This window comes from Eucyclogobius newberryi, unplaced genomic scaffold, assembly GCF_026437365.1.
Source record: "Eucyclogobius newberryi isolate DKJ021-1_F unplaced genomic scaffold, fEucNew1.0.hap1 SCAF_7, whole genome shotgun sequence".
In the NCBI taxonomy this organism is placed as follows: domain Eukaryota; kingdom Metazoa; phylum Chordata; class Actinopteri; order Gobiiformes; family Gobiidae; genus Eucyclogobius; species Eucyclogobius newberryi.
This window is the reverse complement of record NW_027316389.1, coordinates 41,367,805-41,389,953: the sequence shown is the minus strand read 5'-3', so window position 1 is coordinate 41,389,953 and position 22,149 is coordinate 41,367,805. Positions and strand designations below refer to the sequence as shown.

The 22,149-nt window shown below is 49.0% G+C and overlaps 33 non-coding genes and 1 pseudogene across 33 annotated transcripts; all 34 read right to left on the bottom strand.

Annotated features, from left to right (window-relative positions):
- Nucleotides 1-159: 159 nt before the first annotated feature.
- LOC140350309 (5S ribosomal RNA) lies at nucleotides 160-278 on the bottom strand. Its single transcript, XR_011925170.1, has one exon. It is a non-coding gene; the product is annotated as a 5S ribosomal RNA (ribosomal RNA).
- Nucleotides 279-443: 165 nt separating this feature from the next.
- LOC140349867 (5S ribosomal RNA) lies at nucleotides 444-562 on the bottom strand. The gene has a single exon (XR_011924777.1). It is a non-coding gene; the product is annotated as a 5S ribosomal RNA (ribosomal RNA).
- Nucleotides 563-728: 166 nt separating this feature from the next.
- LOC140349866 (5S ribosomal RNA) lies at nucleotides 729-847 on the bottom strand. The gene has a single exon (XR_011924776.1). It is a non-coding gene; the product is annotated as a 5S ribosomal RNA (ribosomal RNA).
- Nucleotides 848-1,013: 166 nt separating this feature from the next.
- LOC140349979 (5S ribosomal RNA) lies at nucleotides 1,014-1,132 on the bottom strand. The gene has a single exon (XR_011924884.1). It is a non-coding gene; the product is annotated as a 5S ribosomal RNA (ribosomal RNA).
- A 166-nt stretch (nucleotides 1,133-1,298) lies between these two features.
- On the bottom strand, nucleotides 1,299-1,417 carry LOC140349963 (5S ribosomal RNA). Its single transcript, XR_011924869.1, has one exon. It is a non-coding gene; the product is annotated as a 5S ribosomal RNA (ribosomal RNA).
- Nucleotides 1,418-1,578: 161 nt separating this feature from the next.
- Nucleotides 1,579-1,697, bottom strand: LOC140350298 (5S ribosomal RNA). Its single transcript, XR_011925159.1, has one exon. It is a non-coding gene; the product is annotated as a 5S ribosomal RNA (ribosomal RNA).
- A 166-nt stretch (nucleotides 1,698-1,863) lies between these two features.
- LOC140349864 (5S ribosomal RNA) lies at nucleotides 1,864-1,982 on the bottom strand. The gene has a single exon (XR_011924775.1). It is a non-coding gene; the product is annotated as a 5S ribosomal RNA (ribosomal RNA).
- Nucleotides 1,983-2,148: 166 nt separating this feature from the next.
- Nucleotides 2,149-2,267, bottom strand: LOC140350034 (5S ribosomal RNA). The gene has a single exon (XR_011924938.1). It is a non-coding gene; the product is annotated as a 5S ribosomal RNA (ribosomal RNA).
- A 166-nt stretch (nucleotides 2,268-2,433) lies between these two features.
- Nucleotides 2,434-2,552, bottom strand: LOC140349859 (5S ribosomal RNA). The gene has a single exon (XR_011924770.1). It is a non-coding gene; the product is annotated as a 5S ribosomal RNA (ribosomal RNA).
- A 167-nt stretch (nucleotides 2,553-2,719) lies between these two features.
- On the bottom strand, nucleotides 2,720-2,838 carry LOC140349847 (5S ribosomal RNA). The gene has a single exon (XR_011924761.1). It is a non-coding gene; the product is annotated as a 5S ribosomal RNA (ribosomal RNA).
- A 166-nt stretch (nucleotides 2,839-3,004) lies between these two features.
- Nucleotides 3,005-3,123, bottom strand: LOC140349835 (5S ribosomal RNA). Its single transcript, XR_011924751.1, has one exon. It is a non-coding gene; the product is annotated as a 5S ribosomal RNA (ribosomal RNA).
- A 166-nt stretch (nucleotides 3,124-3,289) lies between these two features.
- Nucleotides 3,290-3,408, bottom strand: LOC140349824 (5S ribosomal RNA). Its single transcript, XR_011924740.1, has one exon. It is a non-coding gene; the product is annotated as a 5S ribosomal RNA (ribosomal RNA).
- A 166-nt stretch (nucleotides 3,409-3,574) lies between these two features.
- LOC140349911 (5S ribosomal RNA) lies at nucleotides 3,575-3,693 on the bottom strand. Its single transcript, XR_011924819.1, has one exon. It is a non-coding gene; the product is annotated as a 5S ribosomal RNA (ribosomal RNA).
- A 166-nt stretch (nucleotides 3,694-3,859) lies between these two features.
- LOC140349813 (5S ribosomal RNA) lies at nucleotides 3,860-3,978 on the bottom strand. The gene has a single exon (XR_011924729.1). It is a non-coding gene; the product is annotated as a 5S ribosomal RNA (ribosomal RNA).
- A 161-nt stretch (nucleotides 3,979-4,139) lies between these two features.
- On the bottom strand, nucleotides 4,140-4,258 carry LOC140350286 (5S ribosomal RNA). Its single transcript, XR_011925148.1, has one exon. It is a non-coding gene; the product is annotated as a 5S ribosomal RNA (ribosomal RNA).
- Nucleotides 4,259-4,424: 166 nt separating this feature from the next.
- On the bottom strand, nucleotides 4,425-4,543 carry LOC140349801 (5S ribosomal RNA). The gene has a single exon (XR_011924718.1). It is a non-coding gene; the product is annotated as a 5S ribosomal RNA (ribosomal RNA).
- Nucleotides 4,544-4,709: 166 nt separating this feature from the next.
- LOC140350033 (5S ribosomal RNA) lies at nucleotides 4,710-4,828 on the bottom strand. Its single transcript, XR_011924937.1, has one exon. It is a non-coding gene; the product is annotated as a 5S ribosomal RNA (ribosomal RNA).
- A 167-nt stretch (nucleotides 4,829-4,995) lies between these two features.
- On the bottom strand, nucleotides 4,996-5,114 carry LOC140349788 (5S ribosomal RNA). Its single transcript, XR_011924706.1, has one exon. It is a non-coding gene; the product is annotated as a 5S ribosomal RNA (ribosomal RNA).
- A 166-nt stretch (nucleotides 5,115-5,280) lies between these two features.
- LOC140349776 (5S ribosomal RNA) lies at nucleotides 5,281-5,399 on the bottom strand. The gene has a single exon (XR_011924695.1). It is a non-coding gene; the product is annotated as a 5S ribosomal RNA (ribosomal RNA).
- A 166-nt stretch (nucleotides 5,400-5,565) lies between these two features.
- LOC140350031 (5S ribosomal RNA) lies at nucleotides 5,566-5,684 on the bottom strand. Its single transcript, XR_011924935.1, has one exon. It is a non-coding gene; the product is annotated as a 5S ribosomal RNA (ribosomal RNA).
- A 167-nt stretch (nucleotides 5,685-5,851) lies between these two features.
- On the bottom strand, nucleotides 5,852-5,970 carry LOC140349765 (5S ribosomal RNA). Its single transcript, XR_011924684.1, has one exon. It is a non-coding gene; the product is annotated as a 5S ribosomal RNA (ribosomal RNA).
- A 166-nt stretch (nucleotides 5,971-6,136) lies between these two features.
- On the bottom strand, nucleotides 6,137-6,255 carry LOC140349981 (5S ribosomal RNA). Its single transcript, XR_011924886.1, has one exon. It is a non-coding gene; the product is annotated as a 5S ribosomal RNA (ribosomal RNA).
- A 166-nt stretch (nucleotides 6,256-6,421) lies between these two features.
- On the bottom strand, nucleotides 6,422-6,540 carry LOC140349919 (5S ribosomal RNA). The gene has a single exon (XR_011924827.1). It is a non-coding gene; the product is annotated as a 5S ribosomal RNA (ribosomal RNA).
- A 151-nt stretch (nucleotides 6,541-6,691) lies between these two features.
- On the bottom strand, nucleotides 6,692-6,810 carry LOC140350249 (5S ribosomal RNA; annotated as a pseudogene).
- Nucleotides 6,811-13,447: 6,637 nt separating this feature from the next.
- LOC140350057 (5S ribosomal RNA) lies at nucleotides 13,448-13,566 on the bottom strand. The gene has a single exon (XR_011924960.1). It is a non-coding gene; the product is annotated as a 5S ribosomal RNA (ribosomal RNA).
- A 161-nt stretch (nucleotides 13,567-13,727) lies between these two features.
- On the bottom strand, nucleotides 13,728-13,846 carry LOC140350281 (5S ribosomal RNA). The gene has a single exon (XR_011925143.1). It is a non-coding gene; the product is annotated as a 5S ribosomal RNA (ribosomal RNA).
- Nucleotides 13,847-14,016: 170 nt separating this feature from the next.
- LOC140349754 (5S ribosomal RNA) lies at nucleotides 14,017-14,135 on the bottom strand. Its single transcript, XR_011924672.1, has one exon. It is a non-coding gene; the product is annotated as a 5S ribosomal RNA (ribosomal RNA).
- A 161-nt stretch (nucleotides 14,136-14,296) lies between these two features.
- On the bottom strand, nucleotides 14,297-14,415 carry LOC140349914 (5S ribosomal RNA). Its single transcript, XR_011924822.1, has one exon. It is a non-coding gene; the product is annotated as a 5S ribosomal RNA (ribosomal RNA).
- Nucleotides 14,416-20,622: 6,207 nt separating this feature from the next.
- On the bottom strand, nucleotides 20,623-20,741 carry LOC140350066 (5S ribosomal RNA). The gene has a single exon (XR_011924968.1). It is a non-coding gene; the product is annotated as a 5S ribosomal RNA (ribosomal RNA).
- A 155-nt stretch (nucleotides 20,742-20,896) lies between these two features.
- LOC140349985 (5S ribosomal RNA) lies at nucleotides 20,897-21,015 on the bottom strand. Its single transcript, XR_011924890.1, has one exon. It is a non-coding gene; the product is annotated as a 5S ribosomal RNA (ribosomal RNA).
- A 156-nt stretch (nucleotides 21,016-21,171) lies between these two features.
- Nucleotides 21,172-21,290, bottom strand: LOC140350055 (5S ribosomal RNA). Its single transcript, XR_011924958.1, has one exon. It is a non-coding gene; the product is annotated as a 5S ribosomal RNA (ribosomal RNA).
- A 161-nt stretch (nucleotides 21,291-21,451) lies between these two features.
- LOC140349880 (5S ribosomal RNA) lies at nucleotides 21,452-21,570 on the bottom strand. The gene has a single exon (XR_011924790.1). It is a non-coding gene; the product is annotated as a 5S ribosomal RNA (ribosomal RNA).
- A 167-nt stretch (nucleotides 21,571-21,737) lies between these two features.
- LOC140349743 (5S ribosomal RNA) lies at nucleotides 21,738-21,856 on the bottom strand. The gene has a single exon (XR_011924663.1). It is a non-coding gene; the product is annotated as a 5S ribosomal RNA (ribosomal RNA).
- A 161-nt stretch (nucleotides 21,857-22,017) lies between these two features.
- Nucleotides 22,018-22,136, bottom strand: LOC140350279 (5S ribosomal RNA). Its single transcript, XR_011925141.1, has one exon. It is a non-coding gene; the product is annotated as a 5S ribosomal RNA (ribosomal RNA).
- Between the last annotated feature and the right edge of the window lie 13 nt (nucleotides 22,137-22,149).

The following is a 22,149-nucleotide window of genomic DNA, read 5'->3' as shown; positions in this document are numbered from 1 at the left end:
AATGTTCCATGTCAAAACTCGTATAAATGGCTTTTTTTGCATCAAACACTGTCTTTTCGTGAAGAGTACCTTCACGCCACTTGCTCGGTCAAAATTGGGATATCTCAATGAAAAACTTCTTTTTTTTATTTTTTTTTGACAGGTGAAAAAGTGTGAAAAAGCTCACAGCACCTGGTATTCCCAGGCGGTCTCCCATCCAAGTACTAAACAGGCCCAACCCTGCTTGGCTTCCGAGATCAGACGAGATCGGGCGGGTCCAGGGTGGTATGGCCGTGAGCGAAATGTTCCATGTCAAAACTCGTATAAATGGCTTTTTTTGCATCAAACACTGTCTTTTCGTGAAGAGTACCTTCACGCCACTTGCTCGGTCAAAATTGGGATATCTCAATGAAAAAAAACTTTTTTTTTTTCTTTTTTTTTTGACAGGTGAAAAAGTGTGAAAATGCTCACAGCACCTGGTATTCCCAGGCGGTCTCCCATCCAAGTACTAAACAGGCCCAACCCTGCTTGGCTTCCGAGATCAGACGAGATCGGGCGGGTCCAGGGTGGTATGGCCGTGAGCGAAATGTTCCATGTCAAAACTCGTATAAATGGCTTTTTTTGCATCAAACACTGTCTTTTCGTGAAGAGTACCTTCACGCCACTTGCTCGGTCAAAATTGGGATATCTCAATGAAAAAAATCTGTTTGGTTTTTTTTTTTTTTTTGACAGGTGAAAAAGTGTGAAAATGCTCACAGCACCTGGTATTCCCAGGCGGTCTCCCATCCAAGTACTAAACAGGCCCAACCCTGCTTGGCTTCCGAGATCAGACGAGATCGGGCGGGTCCAGGGTGGTATGGCCGTGAGCGAAATGTTCCATGTCAAAACTCGTATAAATGGCTTTTTTTGCATCAAACACTGTCTTTTCGTGAAGAGTACCTTCACGCCACTTGCTCGGTCAAAATTGGGATATCTCAATGAAAAAAATCTTTTTTTTTTTTTTTTTTTTTTTGACAGGTGAAAAAGTGTGAAAATGCTCACAGCACCTGGTATTCCCAGGCGGTCGCCCATCCAAGTACTAAACAGGCCCAACCCTGCTTGGCTTCCGAGATCAGACGAGATCGGGCTGTTCCAGGGTGGTATGGCCGTGAGCGAAATGTTCCAGGTCAAAACTCGTATAAATGGCTTTTTTTGCATCAAACACTGTCTTTTCGTGAAGAGTACCTTCACGCCACTTGCTCGGTCAAAATTGGGATATCTCAATGAAAAAAATCTTTTTTTTTTTTCTTTTTTTTTTGACAGGTGAAAAAGTGTGAAAATGCTCACAGCACCTGGTATTCCCAGGCGGTCTCCCATCCAAGTACTAAACAGGCCCAACCCTGCTTAGCTTCCGAGATCAGACGAGATCGGGCGGGTCCAGGGTGGTATGGCCGTGAGCGAAATGTTCCATGTCAAAACTCGTATAAATGGCTTTTTTTGCATCAAACACTGTCTTTTCGTGAAGAGTACCTTCACGCCACTTGCTCGGTCAAAATTGGGATATCTCAATGAAAAACTTCTTTTTTTTATTTTTTTTTGACAGGTGAAAAAGTGTGAAAAAGCTCACAGCACCTGGTATTCCCAGGCGGTCTCCCATCCAAGTACTAAACAGGCCCAACCCTGCTTGGCTTCCGAGATCAGACGAGATCGGGCGGGTCCAGGGTGGTATGGCCGTGAGCGAAATGTTCCATGTCAAAACTCGTATAAATGGCTTTTTTTGCATCAAACACTGTCTTTTCGTGAAGAGTACCTTCACGCCACTTGCTCGGTCAAAATTGGGATATCTCAATGAAAAAAATCTGTTTTTTTTTTTTTTTTTTTTTGACAGGTGAAAAAGTGTGAAAATGCTCACAGCACCTGGTATTCCCAGGCGGTCTCCCATCCAAGTACTAAACAGGCCCAACCCTGCTTGGCTTCCGAGATCAGACGAGATCGGGCGGGTCCAGGGTGGTATGGCCGTGAGCGAAATGTTCCATGTCAAAACTCGTATAAATGGCTTTTTTTGCATCAAACACTGTCTTTTCGTGAAGAGTACCTTCACGCCACTTGCTCGGTCAAAATTGGGATATCTCAATGAAAAAAATCTTTTTTTTTTTTTTTTTTTTTTTGACAGGTGAAAAAGTGTGAAAATGCTCACAGCACCTGGTATTCCCAGGCGGTCTCCCATCCAAGTACTAAACAGGCCCAACCCTGCTTGGCTTCCGAGATCAGACGAGATCGGTCGGGTCCAGGGTGGTATGGCCGTGAGGGAAATGTTCCATGTCAAAACTCGTATAAATGGCTTTTTTTGCATCAAACACTGTCTTTTCGTGAAGAGTACCTTCACGCCACTTGCTCGGTCAAAATTGGGATATCTCAATGAAAAAAATCTTTTTTTTTTTTCTTTTTTTTTTGACAGGTGAAAAAGTGTGAAAATGCTCACAGCACCTGGTATTCCCAGGCGGTCTCCCATCCAAGTACTAAACAGGCCCAACCCTGCTTGGCTTCCGAGATCAGACGAGATCGGGCGGGTCCAGGGTGGTATGGCCGTGAGCGAAATGTTCCATGTCAAAACTCGTATAAATGGCTTTTTTTGCATCAAACACTGTCTTTTCGTGAAGAGTACCTTCACGCCACTTGCTCGGTCAAAATTGGGATATCTCAATGAAAAAAATCTTTTTTTTTTTTTCTTTTTTTTTTGACAGGTGAAAAAGTGTGAAAATGCTCACAGCACCTGGTATTCCCAGGCGGTCTCCCATCCAAGTACTAAACAGGCCCAACCCTGCTTGGCTTCCGAGATCAGACGAGATCGGGCGGGTCCAGGGTGGTATGGCCGTGAGCGAAATGTTCCATGTCAAAACTCGTATAAATGGCTTTTTTTGCATCAAACACTGTCTTTTCGTGAAGAGTACCTTCACGCCACTTGCTCGGTCAAAATTGGGATATCTCAATGAAAAAAATCTGTTTTTTTTTTTTTTTTTTTTTGACAGGTGAAAAAGTGTGAAAATGCTCACAGCACCTGGTATTCCCAGGCGGTCTCCCATCCAAGTACTAAACAGGCCCAACCCTGCTTGGCTTCCGAGATCAGACGAGATCGGGCGGGTCCAGGGTGGTATGGCCGTGAGCGAAATGTTCCATGTCAAAACTCGTATAAATGGCTTTTTTTGCATCAAACACTGTCTTTTCGTGAAGAGTACCTTCACGCCACTTGCTCGGTCAAAATTGGGATATCTCAATGAAAAAAATCTGTTTGGTTTTTTTTTTTTTTTTGACAGGTGAAAAAGTGTGAAAATGCTCACAGCACCTGGTATTCCCAGGCGGTCTCCCATCCAAGTACTAAACAGGCCCAACCCTGCTTGGCTTCCGAGATCAGACGAGATCGGGCGGGTCCAGGGTGGTATGGCCGTGAGCGAAATGTTCCATGTCAAAACTCGTATAAATGGCTTTTTTTGCATCAAACACTGTATTTTCGTGAAGAGTACCTTCACGCCACTTGCTCGGTCAAAATTGGGATATCTCAATGAAAAAAATCTTTTTTTTTTTTTTTTTTTTTTTGACAGGTGAAAAAGTGTGAAAATGCTCACAGCACCTGGTATTCCCAGGCGGTCGCCCATCCAAGTACTAAACAGGCCCAACCCTGCTTGGCTTCCGAGATCAGACGAGATCGGGCGGGTCCAGGGTGGTATGGCCGTGAGCGAAATGTTCCATGTCAAAACTCGTATAAATGGCTTTTTTTGCATCAAACACTGTCTTTTCGTGAAGAGTACCTTCACGCCACTTGCTCGGTCAAAATTGGGATATCTCAATGAAAAAAATCTTTTTTTTTTTTCTTTTTTTTTTGACAGGTGAAAAAGTGTGAAAATGCTCACAGCACCTGGTATTCCCAGGCGGTCTCCCATCCAAGTACTAAACAGGCCCAACCCTGCTTGGCTTCCGAGATCAGACGAGATCGGGCGGGTCCAGGGTGGTATGGCCGTGAGCGAAATGTTCCATGTCAAAACTCGTATAAATGGCTTTTTTTGCATCAAACACTGTCTTTTCGTGAAGAGTACCTTCACGCCACTTGCTCGGTCAAAATTGGGATATCTCAATGAAAAACTTCTTTTTTTTATTTTTTTTTGACAGGTGAAAAAGTGTGAAAAAGCTCACAGCACCTGGTATTCCCAGGCGGTCTCCCATCCAAGTACTAAACAGGCCCAACCCTGCTTGGCTTCCGAGATCAGACGAGATCGGGCGGGTCCAGGGTGGTATGGCCGTGAGCGAAATGTTCCATGTCAAAACTCGTATAAATGGCTTTTTTTGCATCAAACACTGTCTTTTCGTGAAGAGTACCTTCACGCCACTTGCTCGGTCAAAATTGGGATATCTCAATGAAAAAAATCGTTTTTTTTTTTTTTTTTTTTTTGACAGGTGAAAAAGTGTGAAAATGCTCACAGCACCTGGTATTCCCAGGCGGTCTCCCATCCAAGTACTAAACAGGCCCAACCCTGCTTGGCTTCCGAGATCAGACGAGATCGGGCGGGTCCAGGGTGGTATGGCCGTGAGCGAAATGTTCCATGTCAAAACTCGTATAAATGGCTTTTTTTGCATCAAACACTGTCTTTTCGTGAAGAGTACCTTCACGCCACTTGCTCGGTCAAAATTGGGATATCTCAATGAAAAAAATCTTTTTTTTTTTTTTTTTTTTTTTGACAGGTGAAAAAGTGTGAAAATGCTCACAGCACCTGGTATTCCCAGGCGGTCTCCCATCCAAGTACTAAACAGGCCCAACCCTGCTTGGCTTCCGAGATCAGACGAGATCGGTCGGGTCCAGGGTGGTATGGCCGTGAGGGAAATGTTCCATGTCAAAACTCGTATAAATGGCTTTTTTTGCATCAAACACTGTCTTTTCGTGAAGAGTACCTTCACGCCACTTGCTCGGTCAAAATTGGGATATCTCAATGAAAAAAATCTTTTTTTTTTTTCTTTTTTTTTTTGACAGGTGAAAAAGTGTGAAAATGCTCACAGCACCTGGTATTCCCAGGCGGTCTCCCATCCAAGTACTAAACAGGCCCAACCCTGCTTGGCTTCCGAGATCAGACGAGATCGGGCGGGTCCAGGGTGGTATGGCCGTGAGCGAAATGTTCCATGTCAAAACTCGTATAAATGGCTTTTTTTGCATCAAACACTGTCTTTTCGTGAAGAGTACCTTCACGCCACTTGCTCGGTCAAAATTGGGATATCTCAATGAAAAAAATCTTTTTTTTTTTTTTTTTTTTTTTGACAGGTGAAAAAGTGTGAAAATGCTCACAGCACCTGGTATTCCCAGGCGGTCTCCCATCCAAGTACTAAACAGGCCCAACCCTGCTTGGCTTCCGAGATCAGACGAGATCGGGCGGGTCCAGGGTGGTATGGCCGTGAGCGAAATGTTCCATGTCAAAACTCGTATAAATGGCTTTTTTTGCATCAAACACTGTCTTTTCGTGAAGAGTACCTTCACGCCACTTGCTCGGTCAAAATTGGGATATCTCAATGAAAAAAATCTGTTTTTTTTTTTTTTTTTTTTTGACAGGTGAAAAAGTGTGAAAATGCTCACAGCACCTGGTATTCCCAGGCGGTCTCCCATCCAAGTACTAAACAGGCCCAACCCTGCTTGGCTTCCGAGATCAGACGAGATCGGTCGGGTCCAGGGTGGTATGGCCGTGAGGGAAATGTTCCATGTCAAAACTCGTATAAATGGCTTTTTTTGCATCAAACACTGTCTTTTCGTGAAGAGTACCTTCACGCCACTTGCTCGGTCAAAATTGGGATATCTCAATGAAAAAAATCTTTTTTTTTTTTCTTTTTTTTTTTGACAGGTGAAAAAGTGTGAAAATGCTCACAGCACCTGGTATTCCCAGGCGGTCTCCCATCCAAGTACTAAACAGGCCCAACCCTGCTTGGCTTCCGAGATCAGACGAGATCGGGCGGGTCCAGGGTGGTATGGCCGTGAGCGAAATGTTCCATGTCAAAACTCGTATAAATGGCTTTTTTTGCATCAAACACTGTCTTTTCGTGAAGAGTACCTTCACGCCACTTGCTCGGTCAAAATTGGGATATCTCAATGAAAAAAATCTTTTTTTTTTTTTTTTTTTTTTTGACAGGTGAAAAAGTGTGAAAATGCTCACAGCACCTGGTATTCCCAGGCGGTCTCCCATCCAAGTACTAAACAGGCCCAACCCTGCTTGGCTTCCGAGATCAGACGAGATCGGGCGGGTCCAGGGTGGTATGGCCGTGAGGGAAATGTTCCATGTCAAAACTCGTATAAATGGCTTTTTTTGCATCAAACACTGTCTTTTCGTGAAGAGTACCTTCACGCCACTTGCTCGGTCAAAATTGGGATATCTCAATGAAAAAAATCTTTTTTTTTTTTCTTTTTTTTTTGACAGGTGAAAAAGTGTGAAAATGCTCACAGCACCTGGTATTCCCAGGCGGTCTCCCATCCAAGTACTAACCAGGCCCAACCCTGCTTGGCTTCCGAGATCAGACGAGATCGGGCTGGTCCAGGGTGGTATGGCCGTGAGCGAAATGTTCCAGGTCAAAACGGCCTTTTTTATATCAAACACTGTCTTTTCGTGAAGAGTACCTTCACGCCACTTGCTCGGTCAAAATTGGGATATCTCAATGAAAAACTTCTTTTTTTTATTTTTTTTTGACAGGTGAAAAAGTGTGAAAAAGCTCACAGCACATGGTATTCCCAGGCGGTCTCCCATCCAAGTACTAAACAGGCTCAACCCTGCTTGGCTTCCGAGATCAGACAAGATCGGGCGGGTCCAGGGTGGTATGGCCGTGAGCGAAATGTTCCATGTCAAAACTCGTATAAATGGCTTTTTTTGCATCAAACACTGTCTTTTCGTGAAGAGTACCTTCACGCCACTTTCTCGGTCAAAATTGGGATATCTCAATGAAAAACTTCTTCTTTTTTTTTTTTCTTTTTTTGACAGGTGAAAAAGTGTGAAAATGCTCACAGCACCTGGTATTCCCAGGCGGTCGCCCATCCAAGTACTAACCAGGCCCAACCCTGCTTGGCTTCCGAGATCAGACGAGATCGGGCGGGTCTTTTTTTTTTTTTTATCTTTTATTATCAAAAACATCTTAAAACAAGTATTTACATATATTTACATGAATGTACAGACATACATGACACACAAGGGCAAGGGAATAGGATACACAAGGGCAAGGGGAGACGAGACAAAAAAAAAAAAAAAAAAAAAAAAAAAAAAAAAAAAAAAAAAAAAAAAAATTACAGAAAATCAAACACACAATCATTCTCCAAACATTCTTCAGTGATGGGGGGTGATGCCGTGGTTGGGGGGGGTGATGCCGGGGTCAGAAGAGGATGTCCAGGTTTCCAGAGGGTGTGAGGTGGATCAGGGTGTTGTGGGGGACGAGGTGGGTGATGAACCGGTGCTCTGCTGCCATGTGGAGGTGTCGGAGGTGTGCGGCCAAGAGTCCTTTGAAGATGGGCCAGGGTGCTGCTGTTTTATTGTCACGGAGATGGATGTTCCTGTTGAGATATAATGTGTACCGGGCTATGGAGAGGGTTAGTCGGGCGAGATGGGTGTTGGCTCCAGAGCGACTCTGTCCGGGACCAAAGAGGAGGAGCCAGGGCTCCTGGTCGTCCCCTCCTAGGGCCGCCGGCGGTGGGAGCCTCCAGGACAGCCTCCGAGCGAGGAGGTCCTGCAGTCGGGACCAGAACGGGCGGACGGCCGGGCAGGTGTACAGCATGTGCTCCAGGGTCTCGGGGGGTCCGTGGCACACGGGGCAGTCCGCAGCGTAGCTGTCGGGAAGAAATGCGTGCAGTGCTGCGGATGTAAAGACGATCCTGTGTCTAAATCTGAAGTCAAAATGACCTACGTTATGTGGGGTGTACCAATTAAAGATGTTGGCCCAGATGGTTGCGATGGTGCGTGCGGGGAATGTTAATGACCATTTGTGTTCCGAGGCGGGACGCCCGAGCACTCCCGGCAACAACAACTGATACAGGATGCGGGTGGGTAGGTCTGTGAAAATCCTAAACCTCCCCGTGCTAACAAATACATTAAAATTCAACTTACCTGTCATTTGGCCCAAAGTGCTTCCCCAATGCCTGACCAGATTCCTGTTAAAAATACTTACCATACCACTAATATACTTTTTCCTAAACACTTTACCTGCTAACCTAAAACACTTCCCTATGTAATCTACACTAAAATTACCTTTCACGTCAAATACCTTACCTACATATTCCAGCCCAGCCTCCTCCATCGCCCCACTGATCATGCACTCGCGCTTCCCGGGGGGAGCGGAGAGCAAGTCAGGGTTATGACGGAGGGGCATGTGCGCGAGACCCTCACCGCTGTCTGGAACCGCCACAGTCAGGGGCCTGAAAGTCCTCCACGCCTCCAAGAGTTCCCTCTCGAAGGGGGGGAGGCCTTCCAGGACCGAAACAGGGGGCAACAAACACAAATTATAAACACCAAACTTACCTAGACTATTAACAAACTCACCTATATAATCCTTCCATGGAGCATCTACCTCAACGTCTAGAAATTTCCGAATTGTTTTCAGCCTGAAGGCCTTCTTCCTTAACTCTAAATCTGCTAACTTTAAACCTCCCTGATCGTACTCACCTATCATAACCTTATGTGCAATAAAGCCCCTCTCACGATTCCACAAAAAGTGGTTTATCACTAACCTTAATTTGTTAGCATAGACCCCCGGCAGGCCGTACACGGAGAGTGCATGGTTCAACATGGACATGCACAAAGAATTTACAACTAAGACTTTACCTTTTAATGTCAGATTACGACGTCTCCAAAAATTCAAGCGCGCTGTAATTTTCTCGCACAAAGGCGACCAAAGTGCAGTACGACACGCCTCCTCGTCTCTGCCCAGGGGGACGCCGAGGACCTTGTAGGAGTCCCCCGCCTCCCGGAGCTGGACAGGGAGAGGAACAGGCGTGACGCTGCCGCAAAATTTAACCGTGGTTTTATCGAAATTGATTTTGGCCCCTGAAGCGAGGCCGTAAACATTGAGCACGTGGAGAGAGGCGTTCAGGCTCTCCACGTCTCGGAGGATCAGATTCGTGTCATCTGCGTACTGAAAAATTTTGACTTCCCTACCCGCAGGCGTGGTCAGTCCCCTCACCGCCGCGTCTGCCCTCAACATGGCCGCCAAAGGCTCAGCGGCGATGCTGTAGAGGAGCGACGAGAGGGGACAGCCCTGCCTGACTGATCTTTTTAAGGGGAAAGAGTCAGTTAGAAACCCGTTGACTTTGACCTTACTGACCGCAAAGGAATAGATGAGCTGTAGCCAATTAACAAACCGTTCGCCGAAACCTAACTTACCTAATACAGTCCAGAGGAACGAATGCTCAACTCTGTCGAACGCCTTGTTAAAGTCTACACTAACGTGAATACCACCGGTCGCGTGCATCTGCCGAAGGAGATATCTCAGAGACAAAACTGTGTCTGAGATGTCCCTCCCGGGGACGCTGTAGGCCTGCGAGGGGTGTATGACGGATCCAATCACACGCTTTAACCTACCTGCTAATACCTTTGCTAAAATTTTATAGTCTACGTTCAAAAGGCTAATGGGCCTGTAGTTGGCGAGGCTGCTCCTGTCGCCCTTCTTAAAAAGCAGAGTGACGACACTCATCGCAAAACCATCGCCAACTCTACTCTCACTCTCAAAATCCTGATATAATAGGAGTAGGATCGGAGCTAACCTGGAAGCGAAACGCTTGAAAAACTCACAGGTTAGTCCGTCCTCTCCGGGGCTTTTCCCTGTATTTAAACTCTTGACTGCAGCCTCTATCTCCATGAGAGACAGAGGCGCGTCGCACAGCTCCCTATCCTCCCTGCTCAGTGTGCGCTCCAGAGCACCTACAGCCTGGTCTAAAGCCTGCTCTGCCACTCCGTCTGAACTAAAAAGCCTACTATAGAAATCCTGCGCTGTCTCTAAAACCTCACTTACCTCGGAAACAATCTTACCTGTCTTATCTATCAACTTATCTATGTGCATCTTTCCCTGTGTAACCTTCTCACAGCCGAAGAAGAACGCTGTCGAGCGTTCTCCTTCGACTGTGTGTCTGGCTTTTGCCCTCAAAATTGCACCCTGACACCTACTTACCTCCAGCTGCTCCAGCTCAGCGCGCACCACCAGGTACTCTGGATCCACAGGGCCAGTGGTGGAAGCTGCGCCCTGGTCCAGGACCTGCAGGCGCTGGCGGAGAGCGGTCTCCCTCCTGGTCGACAGCCACGCCTTGTGTTTGCTGTAATTGACACAGAGCTTTTTAATGCGTGTTTTTGCCGTCGGCCACCAATCGACCACGCTGTCGATCAGCTCCAGCTCCATGTCAAATACATCAAACAAAAAGTCCATTTTCCTACAAAAAGTTTCATCACCGAGGATGGAGCTGTTTAGGACCCACAGTCCTCCATTCCTCGGTGATGAAACTAACCCAAAATAAATATCTAAAGTGGAGTGATCACTCAAGCCTGACCACTTGTAGGAAGCACCACTGACTCTCTGTGCCAGGTCTGAGGAGGCAAAACAGAGGTCAATGCGGGACTGCTTCAGGACGCCCTGGACGACCTGCCGCCTGGAGAAATCCTTCAGGAAGGGGTGGACGAACCGCCACACCTCCGTCAGGTTCCTGCTGGCGGCTTCTTCCAACAGGGCTGTCCTGGCAGTGCTGTTTTTAAAAGAGTTGTTAATGCCGATGTCTGTCTTGCAAAGTGTTGTATTAAAGTCACCGATTATGATTGTATTGTCGTTCGCAAAGCGAAATATTTTTTTGAAGAATTGCCTCCTCAGACCATCATCGTTCGGGGCGTAGATGTTAATTAGTCTGAACTTCACTGTGTCCGTGAAGTCCAGGACCAGGAAGGAGCCCTCTGGGTCGGCGTGTACCAGGGTGGGTTGGCCTAAGACACCAGGCCTCACCACCGTGGCCACACCGCGCGAGCACGCCGTGCCCAGGGCCCAAAATACAGAGCCTACTCCCATGCTCCGCACTTGTTGCGCGTGGCTGACATCCCAGTGCGTTTCTTGGATGCAGAGCACGTCCCACTTGGAAAAGTGTAACGCGCTCTGCATCCGCACTGGGCTCCGCAGGCCGCCTGCGTTCCAAGAGGACAAGGAGAACGCCATTAAGAGGAGACCTTGGAGGATGTAACCCATCTTTTATTTAGACTTCTTTTTGGCGCCCGTCGCATCCGACTGCCACACTCTTTTTCTGACTTCACGGGTGGAGAAATCCATGAAGTCATCATTAAAAACAGTCTCGAGCTCACCTCGTGGGGCAGAGCTGCGTGTGGAGGATGGTGGGTTGATGGAGCTTTCTGCTGGCGCTTTTGAAGTGGTTGGAACGGAGGAGGCAGAGCCGCTCTCAGCAGCAGCGCCCTCTCCGTCTCCTGCCACCTGCTTCCTGCGTCTTGCCCCTTTCTTATCCTTCTTCTCCACCTGTCCCCTCTTACCACCGTCCGACTGGAGCTTGGGATCATCACCCAGCCCTGTGGTGATGTCCCCCCCTTTGGAGGTAAGATGCGGGGCCTGTCCCGCACCCATCCTCCTCCCGGGTTCAGCCTCTTCCTCCACGGGCTTAGGAGTTGGACCCTCACGAGTCCCCTCCCTCTGGTCAGGAGGAGCAGTTTGTCCTGCTCCCACCTTCCCAGACGCCAGCGCTGAGCCGAGCACCATCTCCAGTGCGACGGACGCCTCCTCGTCTGAGGAGTCAGAGGAGCAAGAGGAGCCAGACACCTCTGGCTCCCCTGACTCCTCCACAGCCTCCTCCTCCAAAAACTCCTCTACTTCGGAGAGAGCAGTTGCGGGCACGTTCTGGGCCACGTCACTGCTCTCTCCTCCAATGGCGTCCTCCCTGTCCTCCCCTCTGTCCTCCCCTCTGTCCTCCTCTCTGTCACCCGCACCACACGGACATAAGTGGCGGAACATGCGGCACTCTCTGCACTTCGGGGCCCGCTGCGCGACGCACTCGCGCGCGTAATGCCCCTGGCTCCCGCAGTTGCGGCACAGAAAGTCAGGGCACTCCCTCAGAATATGGCCAGGCTGGAGACACCCCCTACACACCCGCACCTGCCTGTCGTGTATTACCCTGAAGTACTCGGGGCCCCCCGCGGTGTCAAACCTGACAGAATACGGTAAGGACTGCACCGTGTCCGTGAACCTTACCCGTACAAACCTGGTGCCGTCCGCCACGTTCGTCCCCGGCCACATTCTCCTCCTCACCTCGGAGACCGCAGAGACCCCCCAGGCGTAGAGCTTGGCCAGGATCTCCTCGTCCTCGATATAAGCCGGCAGCCCCATGAAGGACACGACCAGCTCATCCACCGAGATGTCACGGGCGTGAACCCTGACTCCTCCAATGCAGTACCCGTCCAGGAGCCGCTCCTTCGCTTTAGTGGTACTGACGGTTACTTCATATTTGTCCTTCGAGATGAGTCTGCACGCTACTATGGAGCCGCACACCTCCTGAGTCGATTTCAAAAAAGCTAGTGGCGTGATTTGTGCTCCCTCCGTCAACTCCAACACCACAGTGAGTTCTTTCATAAATTTCATTCTTCTTTCTTCGTTCTTTCTATTATTTACAGATTCTTTCAAACTTTGTCTTGCCTTTGTCGTGTCCATTCCAGTGTCCGATGCCGTGTTGTCCGTCCTTTGAGCCATGCTCACAAAAAACAAAAAATCCACCTCCCAGTAAGTTTACTGGGAGGGGAACAAACAAAAGAACTGAAAAAAGTAAATGAAAATGACCAAAATAACGATTAAAAACTCAAAAAAAAACTCCCAAACCTCCAGCTCCAGACCATGCAGCACACCACAAATTGCACGCACCTGCACTCCAAAAGTATAGACTTCCCTGCCCTCCGGCGAGGGGAAGCCCCCGTTTCAAGACTGCTGCTGCTCCCTTTTTTCCCATGCAGGACGAGACTTAGACTGCAATTGTTCCTTGAACATGGAGGAATAGTCTTATACTGCCGAGGCTGTCGCTATTCCCTTTCCCCATGGAGGACCAGTATTGCGCTGTTGCTTTTCCTTTCTCATGGAAGAACAGTCTGACACAGCCCAGTTCTCACCTGGAGTTACCAGTTCTCGCCATATACAACCAGGGAGGACCAGTTTTACGTGCTGCTGTTCCTTGCATCATGGAGGGATAGTCTTAGACTGCCAGACCGTCGCTGCTGTTCCCTTTGTTCCCATGGAGTACCAGTCTTAGACCGCTACTGTTCCTGATCATGGAGGAATAGTCTTAGACTGCCGAGGCTGTTGCTATTCCCTTTGTTCCCATGGAGGACCAGTATTTGTGCTGTTGCTGTTCCTGATCATGGAGGAACAGTCTTAGGCTGCCGAGGCTGTTGCTATCCCCTTTGTTCCCATGGAAAGGACAAGTCTTAGGCTCTACTATTCCTGTGTGTAATGGGGGTAGTTTTGCTCACAGCACCTGGTATTTCAAGGAGGTCTCCCATCCAAGTACTAACCAGGCCCAGCCCAGCTTAGCTTCCGAGATCAGACGAGATCGGGCTGGTCCAGGGTGGTATGGCCGTGAGCGAAATGTTCCAGGTCAAAACTCGTATGAATGGCTTTTTTTGCATCAAACACTGTCTTTTCGTGAAGAGTACCTTCACGCCACTTGCTCGGTTAAAATTGGGATATCTCAATGAAAAACTTCTTTTTTTTTTTTTTTTTTGACAGGTGAAAAAGTGTGAAAAAGCTCACAGCACCTGGTATTCCCAGGCGGTCTCCCATCCAAGTACTAAACAGGCCCAACCCTGCTTGGCTTCCGAGATCAGACGAGATCGGGCGGGTCCAGGGTGGTATGGCCGTGAGCGAAATGTTCCAGGTCAAAACTCGTATAAATGGCTTTTTTTGCATCAAACACTGTCTTTTCGTGAAGGGTACCTTCACGCCACTTGCTCGGTCAAAATTGGGATATCTCAATGAAAAACTTCTTTTTTTTTTTTTCTTCTTTTTTTTTTGACAGGTGAAAAAGTGTGAAAATGCTCACAGCACCTGGTATTCCCAGGCGGTCTCCCATCCAAGTACTAAACAGGCCCAACCCTGCTTGGCTTCCGAGATCAGACGAGATCGGGCGGGTCCAGGGTGGTATGGCCGTGAGCGAAATGTTCCAGGTCAAAACTCGTATAAATGGCTTTTTTTGCATCAAACACTGTCTTTTCGTGAAGAGTACCTTCACGCCACTTGCTCGGTTAAAATTGGGATATCTCAATGAAAAACTTATTTTTTTTTTTTTTTTTTGACAGGTGAAAAAGTGTGAAAAAGCTCACAGCACCTGGTATTCCTAGGCGGTCTCCCATCCAAGTACTAAACAGGCCCAACCCTGCTTGGCTTCCGAGATCAGACGAGATCGGGCGGGTCCAGGGTGGTATGGCCGTGAGCGAAATGTTCCAGGTCAAAACTCGTATAAATGGCTTTTTTTGCATCAAACACTGTCTTTACGTGAAGAGTACCTTCACGCCACTTGCTCGGTCAAAATTGGGATATCTCAATGAAAAAAATCTTTTTTTTTTTTTTTTTGACAGGTGAAAAAGTGTGAAAATGCTCACAGCACCTGGTATTCCCAGGCGGTCTCCCATCCAAGTACTAACCAGGCCCAACCCTGCTTGGCTTCCGAGATCAGACGAGATCGGGCTGTTTTTTTTTTTTTTTTATCTTTTATTATCAAAAACATCTTAAAACAAGTATTTACATATATTTACATGAATGTACAGACATACATGACACACAAGGGCAAGGGAATAGGATACACAAGGGCAAGGGGAGACGAGAAAAAAAAAAATTACAGAAAATCAAACACACAATCATTCTCCAAACATTCTTCAGTGATGGGGGGTGATGCCGTGGTTGGGGGGGGTGATGCCGGGGTCAGAAGAGGATGTCCAGGTTTCCAGAGGGTGTGAGGTGGATCAGGGTGTTGTGGGGGACGAGGTGGGTGATGAACCGGTGCTCTGCTGCCATGTGGAGGTGTCGGAGGTGTGCGGCCAAGAGTCCTTTGAAGATGGGCCAGGGTGCTGCTGTTTTATTGTCACGGAGATGGATGTTCCTGTTGAGATATAATGTGTACCGGGCTATGGAGAGGGTTAGTCGGGCGAGATGGGTGTTGGCTCCAGAGCGACTCTGTCCGGGACCAAAGAGGAGGAGCCAGGGCTCCTGGTCGTCCCCTCCTAGGGCCGCCGGCGGTGGGAGCCTCCAGGACAGCCTCCGAGCGAGGAGGTCCTGCAGTCGGGACCAGAACGGGCGGACGGCCGGGCAGGTGTACAGCATGTGCTCCAGGGTCTCGGGGGGTCCGTGGCACACGGGGCAGTCCGCAGCGTAGCTGTCGGGAAGAAATGCGTGCAGTGCTGCGGATGTAAAGACGATCCTGTGTCTAAATCTGAAGTCAAAATGACCTACGTTATGTGGGGTGTACCAATTAAAGATGTTGGCCCAGATGGTTGCGATGGTGCGTGCGGGGAATGTTAATGACCATTTGTGTTCCGAGGCGGGACGCCCGAGCACTCCCGGCAACAACAACTGATACAGGATGCGGGTGGGTAGGTCTGTGAAAATCCTAAACCTCCCCGTGCTAACAAATACATTAAAATTCAACTTACCTGTCGTGCTCCCCATTTGGCCCAAAGTGCTTCCCCAATGCCTGACCAGATTCCTGTTAAAAATACTTACCATACCACTAATATACTTTTTCCTAAACACTTTACCTGCTAACCTAAAACACTTCCCTATGTAATCTACACTAAAATTACCTTTCACGTCAAATACCTTACCTACATATTCCAGCCCAGCCTCCTCCATCGCCCCACTGATCATGCACTCGCGCTTCCCGGGGGGAGCGGAGAGCAAGTCAGGGTTATGACGGAGGGGCATGTGCGCGAGACCCTCACCGCTGTCTGGAACCGCCACAGTCAGGGGCCTGAAAGTCCTCCACGCCTCCAAGAGTTCCCTCTCGAAGGGGGGGAGGCCTTCCAGGACCGAAACAGGGGGCAACAAACACAAATTATAAACACCAAACTTACCTAGACTATTAACAAACTCACCTATATAATCCTTCCATGGAGCATCTACCTCAACGTCTAGAAATTTCCGAATTGTTTTCAGCCTGAAGGCCTTCTTCCTTAACTCTAAATCTGCTAACTTTAAACCTCCCTGATCGTACTCACCTATCATAACCTTATGTGCAATAAAGCCCCTCTCACGATTCCACAAAAAGTGGTTTATCACTAACCTTAATTTGTTAGCATAGACCCCCGGCAGGCCGTACACGGAGAGTGCATGGTTCAACATGGACATGCACAAAGAATTTACAACTAAGACTTTACCTTTTAATGTCAGATTACGACGTCTCCAAAAATTCAAGCGCGCTGTAATTTTCTCGCACAAAGGCGACCAAAGTGCAGTACGACACGCCTCCTCGTCTCTGCCCAGGGGGACGCCGAGGACCTTGTAGGAGTCCCCGGCCTCCCGGAGCTGGACAGGGAGAGGAACAGGCGTGACGCTGCCGCAAAATTTAACCGTGGTTTTATCGAAATTGATTTTGGCCCCTGAAGCGAGGCCGTAAACATTGAGCACGTGGAGAGAGGCGTTCAGGCTCTCCACGTCTCGGAGGATCAGATTCGTGTCATCTGCGTACTGAAAAATTTTGACTTCCCTACCCGCAGGCGTGGTCAGTCCCCTCACCGCCGCGTCCGCCCTCAACATGGCCGCCAAAGGCTCAGCGGCGATGCTGTAGAGGAGCGACGAGAGGGGACAGCCCTGCCTGACTGATCTTTTTAAGGGGAAAGAGTCAGTTAGAAACCCGTTGACTTTGACCTTACTGACCGCAAAGGAATAGATGAGCTGTAGCCAATTAACAAACCGTTCACCGAAACCTAACTTACCTAATACAGTCCAGAGGAACGAATGCTCAACTCTGTCGAACGCCTTGTTAAAGTCTACACTAACGTGAATACCACCGGTCGCGTGCATCTGCCGAAGGAGATATCTCAGAGACAAAACTGTGTCTGAGATGTCCCTCCCGGGGACGCTGTAGGCCTGCGAGGGGTGTATGACGGATCCAATCACACGCTTTAACCTACCTGCTAATACCTTTGCTAAAATTTTATAGTCTACGTTCAAAAGGCTAATGGGCCTGTAGTTGGCGAGGCTGCTCCTGTCGCCCTTCTTAAAAAGCAGAGTGACGACACTCATCGCAAAACCATCGCCAACTCTACTCTCACTCTCAAAATCCTGATATAATAGGAGTAGGATCGGAGCTAACCTGGAAGCGAAACGCTTGAAAAACTCACAGGTTAGTCCGTCCTCTCCGGGGCTTTTTCCTGTATTTAAACTCTTGACTGCAGCCTCTATCTCCATGAGAGACAGAGGCGCGTCGCACAGCTCCCTATCCTCCCTGCTCAGTGTGCGCTCCAGAGCACCTACAGCCTGGTCTAAAGCCTGCTCTGCCACTCCGTCTGAACTAAAAAGCCTACTATAGAAATCCTGCGCTGTCTCTAAAACCTCACTTACCTCGGAAACAATCTTACCTGTCTTATCTATCAACTTATCTATGTGCATCTTTCCCTGTGTAGCCTTCTCACAGCCGAAGAAGAACGCTGTCGAGCGTTCTCCTTCGACTGTGTGTCTGGCTTTTGCCCTCAAAATTGCACCCTGACACCTACTTACCTCCAGCTGCTCCAGCTCAGCGCGCACCACCAGGTACTCTGGATCCACAGGGCCAGTGGTGGAAGCTGCGCCCTGGTCCAGGACCTGCAGGCGCTGGCGGAGAGCGGTCTCCCTCCTGGTCGACAGCCACGCCTTGTGTTTGCTGTAATTGACACAGAGCTTTTTAATGCGTGTTTTTGCCGTCGGCCACCAATCGACCACGCTGTCGATCAGCTCCAGCTCCATGTCAAATACATCAAACAAAAAGTCCATTTTCCTACAAAAAGTTTCATCACCGAGGATGGAGCTGTTTAGGACCCACAGTCCTCCATTCCTCGGTGATGAAACTAACCCAAAATAAATATCTAAAGTGGAGTGATCACTCAAGCCTGACCACTTGTAGGAAGCACCACTGACTCTCTGTGCCAGGTCTGAGGAGGCAAAACAGAGGTCAATGCGGGACTGCTTCAGGACGCCCTGGACGACCTGCCGCCTGGAGAAATCCTTCAGGAAGGGGTGGACGAACCGCCACACCTCCGTCAGGTTCCTGCTGGCGGCTTCTTCCAACAGGGCTGTCCTGGCAGTGCTGTTTTTAAAAGAGTTGTTAATGCCGATGTCTGTCTTGCAAAGTGTTGTATTAAAGTCACCGATTATGATTGTATTGTCGTTCGCAAAGCGAAATATTTTTTTGAAGAATTGCCTCCTCAGACCATCATCGTTCGGGGCGTAGATGTTAATTAGTCTGAACTTCACTGTGTCCGTGAAGTCCAGGACCAGGAAGGAGCCCTCTGGGTCGGCGTGTACCAGGGTGGGTTGGCCTAAGACACCAGGCCTCACCACCGTGGCCACACCGCGCGAGCACGCCGTGCCCAGGGCCCAAAATACAGAGCCTACTCCCATGCTCCGCACTTGTTGCGCGTGGCTGACATCCCAGTGCGTTTCTTGGATGCAGAGCACGTCCCACTTGGAAAAGTGTAACGCGCTCTGCATCCGCACTGGGCTCCGCAGGCCGCCTGCGTTCCAAGAGGACAAGGAGAACGCCATTAAGAGGAGACCTTGGAGGATGTAACCCATCTTTTATTTAGACTTCTTTTTGGCGCCCGTCGCATCCGACTGCCACACTCTTTTTCTGACTTCACGGGTGGAGAAATCCATGAAGTCATCATTAAAAACAGTCTCGAGCTCACCTCGTGGGGCAGAGCTGCGTGTGGAGGATGGTGGGTTGATGGAGCTTTCTGCTGGCGCTTTTGAGGTGGTTGGAACGGAGGAGGCAGAGCCGCTCTCAGCAGCAGCGCCCTCTCCGTCTCCTGCCACCTGCTTCCTGCGTCTTGCCCCTTTCTTTTCCTTTTTCTCCACCTGTCCCCTCTTACCACCGTCCGACTGGAGCTTGGGATCATCACCCAGCCCTGTGGTGATGTCCCCCCCTTTGGAGGTAAGATGCGGGGCCTGTCCCGCACCCATCCTCCTCCCGGGTTCAGCCTCTTCCTCCACGGGCTTAGGAGTTGGACCCTCACGAGTCCCCTCCCTCTGGTCAGGAGGAGCAGTTTGTCCTGCTCCCACCTTCCCAGACGCCAGCGCTGAGCCGAGCACCATCTCCAGTGCGACGGGCGCCTCCTCGTCTGAGGAGTCAGAGGAGCAAGAGGAGCCAGACACCTCTGGCTCCCCTGACTCCTCCACAGCCTCCTCCTCCAAAAACTCCTCTACTTCGGAGAGAGCAGTTGCGGGCACGTTCTGGGCCACGTCACTGCTCTCTCCTCCAATGGCGTCCTCCCTGTCCTCCCCTCTGTCCTCCCCTCTGTCCTCCTCTCTGTCACCCGCACCACACGGACATAAGTGGCGGAACATGCGGCACTCTCTGCACTTCGGGGCCCGCTGCGCGACGCACTCGCGCGCGTAATGCCCCTGGCTCCCGCAGTTGCGGCACAGAAAGTCAGGGCACTCCCTCAGAATATGGCCAGGCTGGAGACACCCCCTACACACCCGCACCTGCCTGTCGTGTATTACCCTGAAGTACTCGGGGCCCCCCGCGGTGTCAAACCTGACAGAATACGGTAAGGACTGCACCGTGTCCGTGAACCTTACCCGTACAAACCTGGTGCCGTCCGCCACGTTCGTCCCCGGCCACATTCTCCTCCTCACCTCGGAGACCGCAGAGACCCCCCAGGCGTAGAGCTTGGCCAGGATCTCCTCGTCCTCGATATAAGCCGGCAGCCCCATGAAGGACACGACCAGCTCATCCACCGAGATGTCACGGGCGTGAACCCTGACTCCTCCAATGCAGTACCCGTCCAGGAGCCGCTCCTTCGCTTTAGTGGTACTGACGGTTACTTCATATTTGTCCTTCGAGATGAGTCTGCACGCTACTATGGAGCCGCACACCTCCTGAGTCGATTTCAAAAAAGCTAGTGGCGTGATTTGTGCTCCCTCCGTCAACTCCAACACCACAGTGAGTTCTTTCATAAATTTCATTCTTCTTTCTTCGTTCTTTCTATTATTTACAGATTCTTTCAAACTTTGTCTTGCCTTTGTCGTGTCCATTCCAGTGTCCGATGCCGTGTTGTCCGTCCTTTGAGCCATGCTCACAAAAAACAAAAAATCCACCTCCCAGTAAGTTTACTGGGAGGGGAACAAACAAAAGAACTGAAAAAAGTAAATGAAAATGACCAAAATAACGATTAAAAACTCAAAAAAAACTCCCAAACCTCCAGCTCCAGACCATGCAGCACACCACAAATTGCACGCACCTGCACTGATTGCAAAGGGGCTGGTCCAGGGTGGTATGGCCGTGAGCGAAATGTTCCAGGTCAAAACGGCCTTTTTTATATCAAACACTGTCTTTTCGTGAAGAGTACCTTCACGCCACTTGCTCGGTCAAAATTGGGATATCTCAATGAAAAACTTCTTTTTTTTTTTTTTTTTTTTTTTTTGACAGGTGAAAAAGTGTGAAAATGCTCACAGCACCTGGTATTCCCAGGCGGTGTCCCATCCAAGTACTAACAAGGCCCAACCCCGCTTGGCTTCCGAGATCAAACGAGATCGGGCTGTTCCAGGGTGGTATGGCCGTGAGCGAAATGTTCCTGGTCAAAACTCGTATAAATGGCTTTTTTTGCATCAAACACTGTCTTTTCGTGAAGAGTACCTTCACGCCACTTGCTCGGTCAAAATTGGGATATCTCAATGAAAAACTTCTTTTTTTTTTTTGACAGGTGAAAAAGTGTGAAAATGCTCACAGCACCTGGTATTCCCAGGCGGTGTCCCATCCAAGTACTAACCAGGCCCAACCCTGCTTGGCTTCCGAGATCAGACGAGATCGGGCTGGTCCAGGGTGGTATGGCCGTGAGCGAAATGTTCCAGGTCAAAACGGCCTTTTTTATATCAAACACTGTCTTTTCGTGAAGAGTACCTTCACGCCACTTTCTCGGTCAAAATTGGGATATCTCAATGAAAAACTTCTTCTTTTTTTTTTTTCTTTTTTTGACAGGTGAAAAAGTGTGAAAATGCTCACAGCACCTGGTATTCCCAGGCGGTCGCCCATCCAAGTACTAACCAGGCCCAACCCTGCTTGGCTTCCGAGATCAGACGAGATCGGGCGGGTCCAGGGTGGTATGGCCGTGAGCGAAATGTTCCAGGTCAAAACTCGTATAAATGGCTTTTTTTGCATCAAACACTGTCTTTTCGTGAAGAGTACCTTCACGCCACTTGCTCGGTTAAAATTGGGATATCTCAATGAAAAACTTCTTTTTTTTTTTTTTTTTTGACAGGTGAAAAAGTGTGAAAAAGCTCACAGCACCTGGTATTCCCAGGCGGTCGCCCATCCAAGTACTAACCAGGCCCAACCCTGCTTGGCTTCCGAGATCAGACGAGATCGGGCGGGTCCAGGGTGGTATGGCCGTGAGCGAAATGTTCCAGGTCAAAACTCGTATAAATGGCTTTTTTTGCATCAAACACTGTCTTTTCGTGAAGAGTACCTTCACGCCACTTGCTCGGTCAAAATTGGGATATCTCAATGAAAAACTTCTTTTTTTTTTCTTCTTTTTTTTTTGACAGGTGAAAAAGTGTGAAAATGCTCACAGCACCTGGTATTCCCAGGCGGTCTCCCATCCAAGTACTAAACAGGCCCAACCCTGCTTGGCTTCCGAGATCAGACGAGATCGGGCGGGTCCAGGGTGGTATGGCCGTGAGCGAAATGTTCCAGGTCAAAACTCGTATAAATGGCTTTTTTTGCATCAAACACTGTCTTTTCGTGAAGAGTACCTTCACGCCACTTGCTCGGTCAAAATTGGGATATCTCAATGAAAAACTTATTTTTTTTTTTTTTTTTTGACAGGTGAAAAAGTGTGAAAAAGCTCACAGCACCTGGTATTCCCAGGCGGTCTCCCATCCAAGTACTAAACAGGCCCAACCCTGCTTGGCTTCCGAGATCAGACGAGATCGGGCGGGTCCAGGGTGGTATGGCCGTGAGCGAAATGTTCCAGG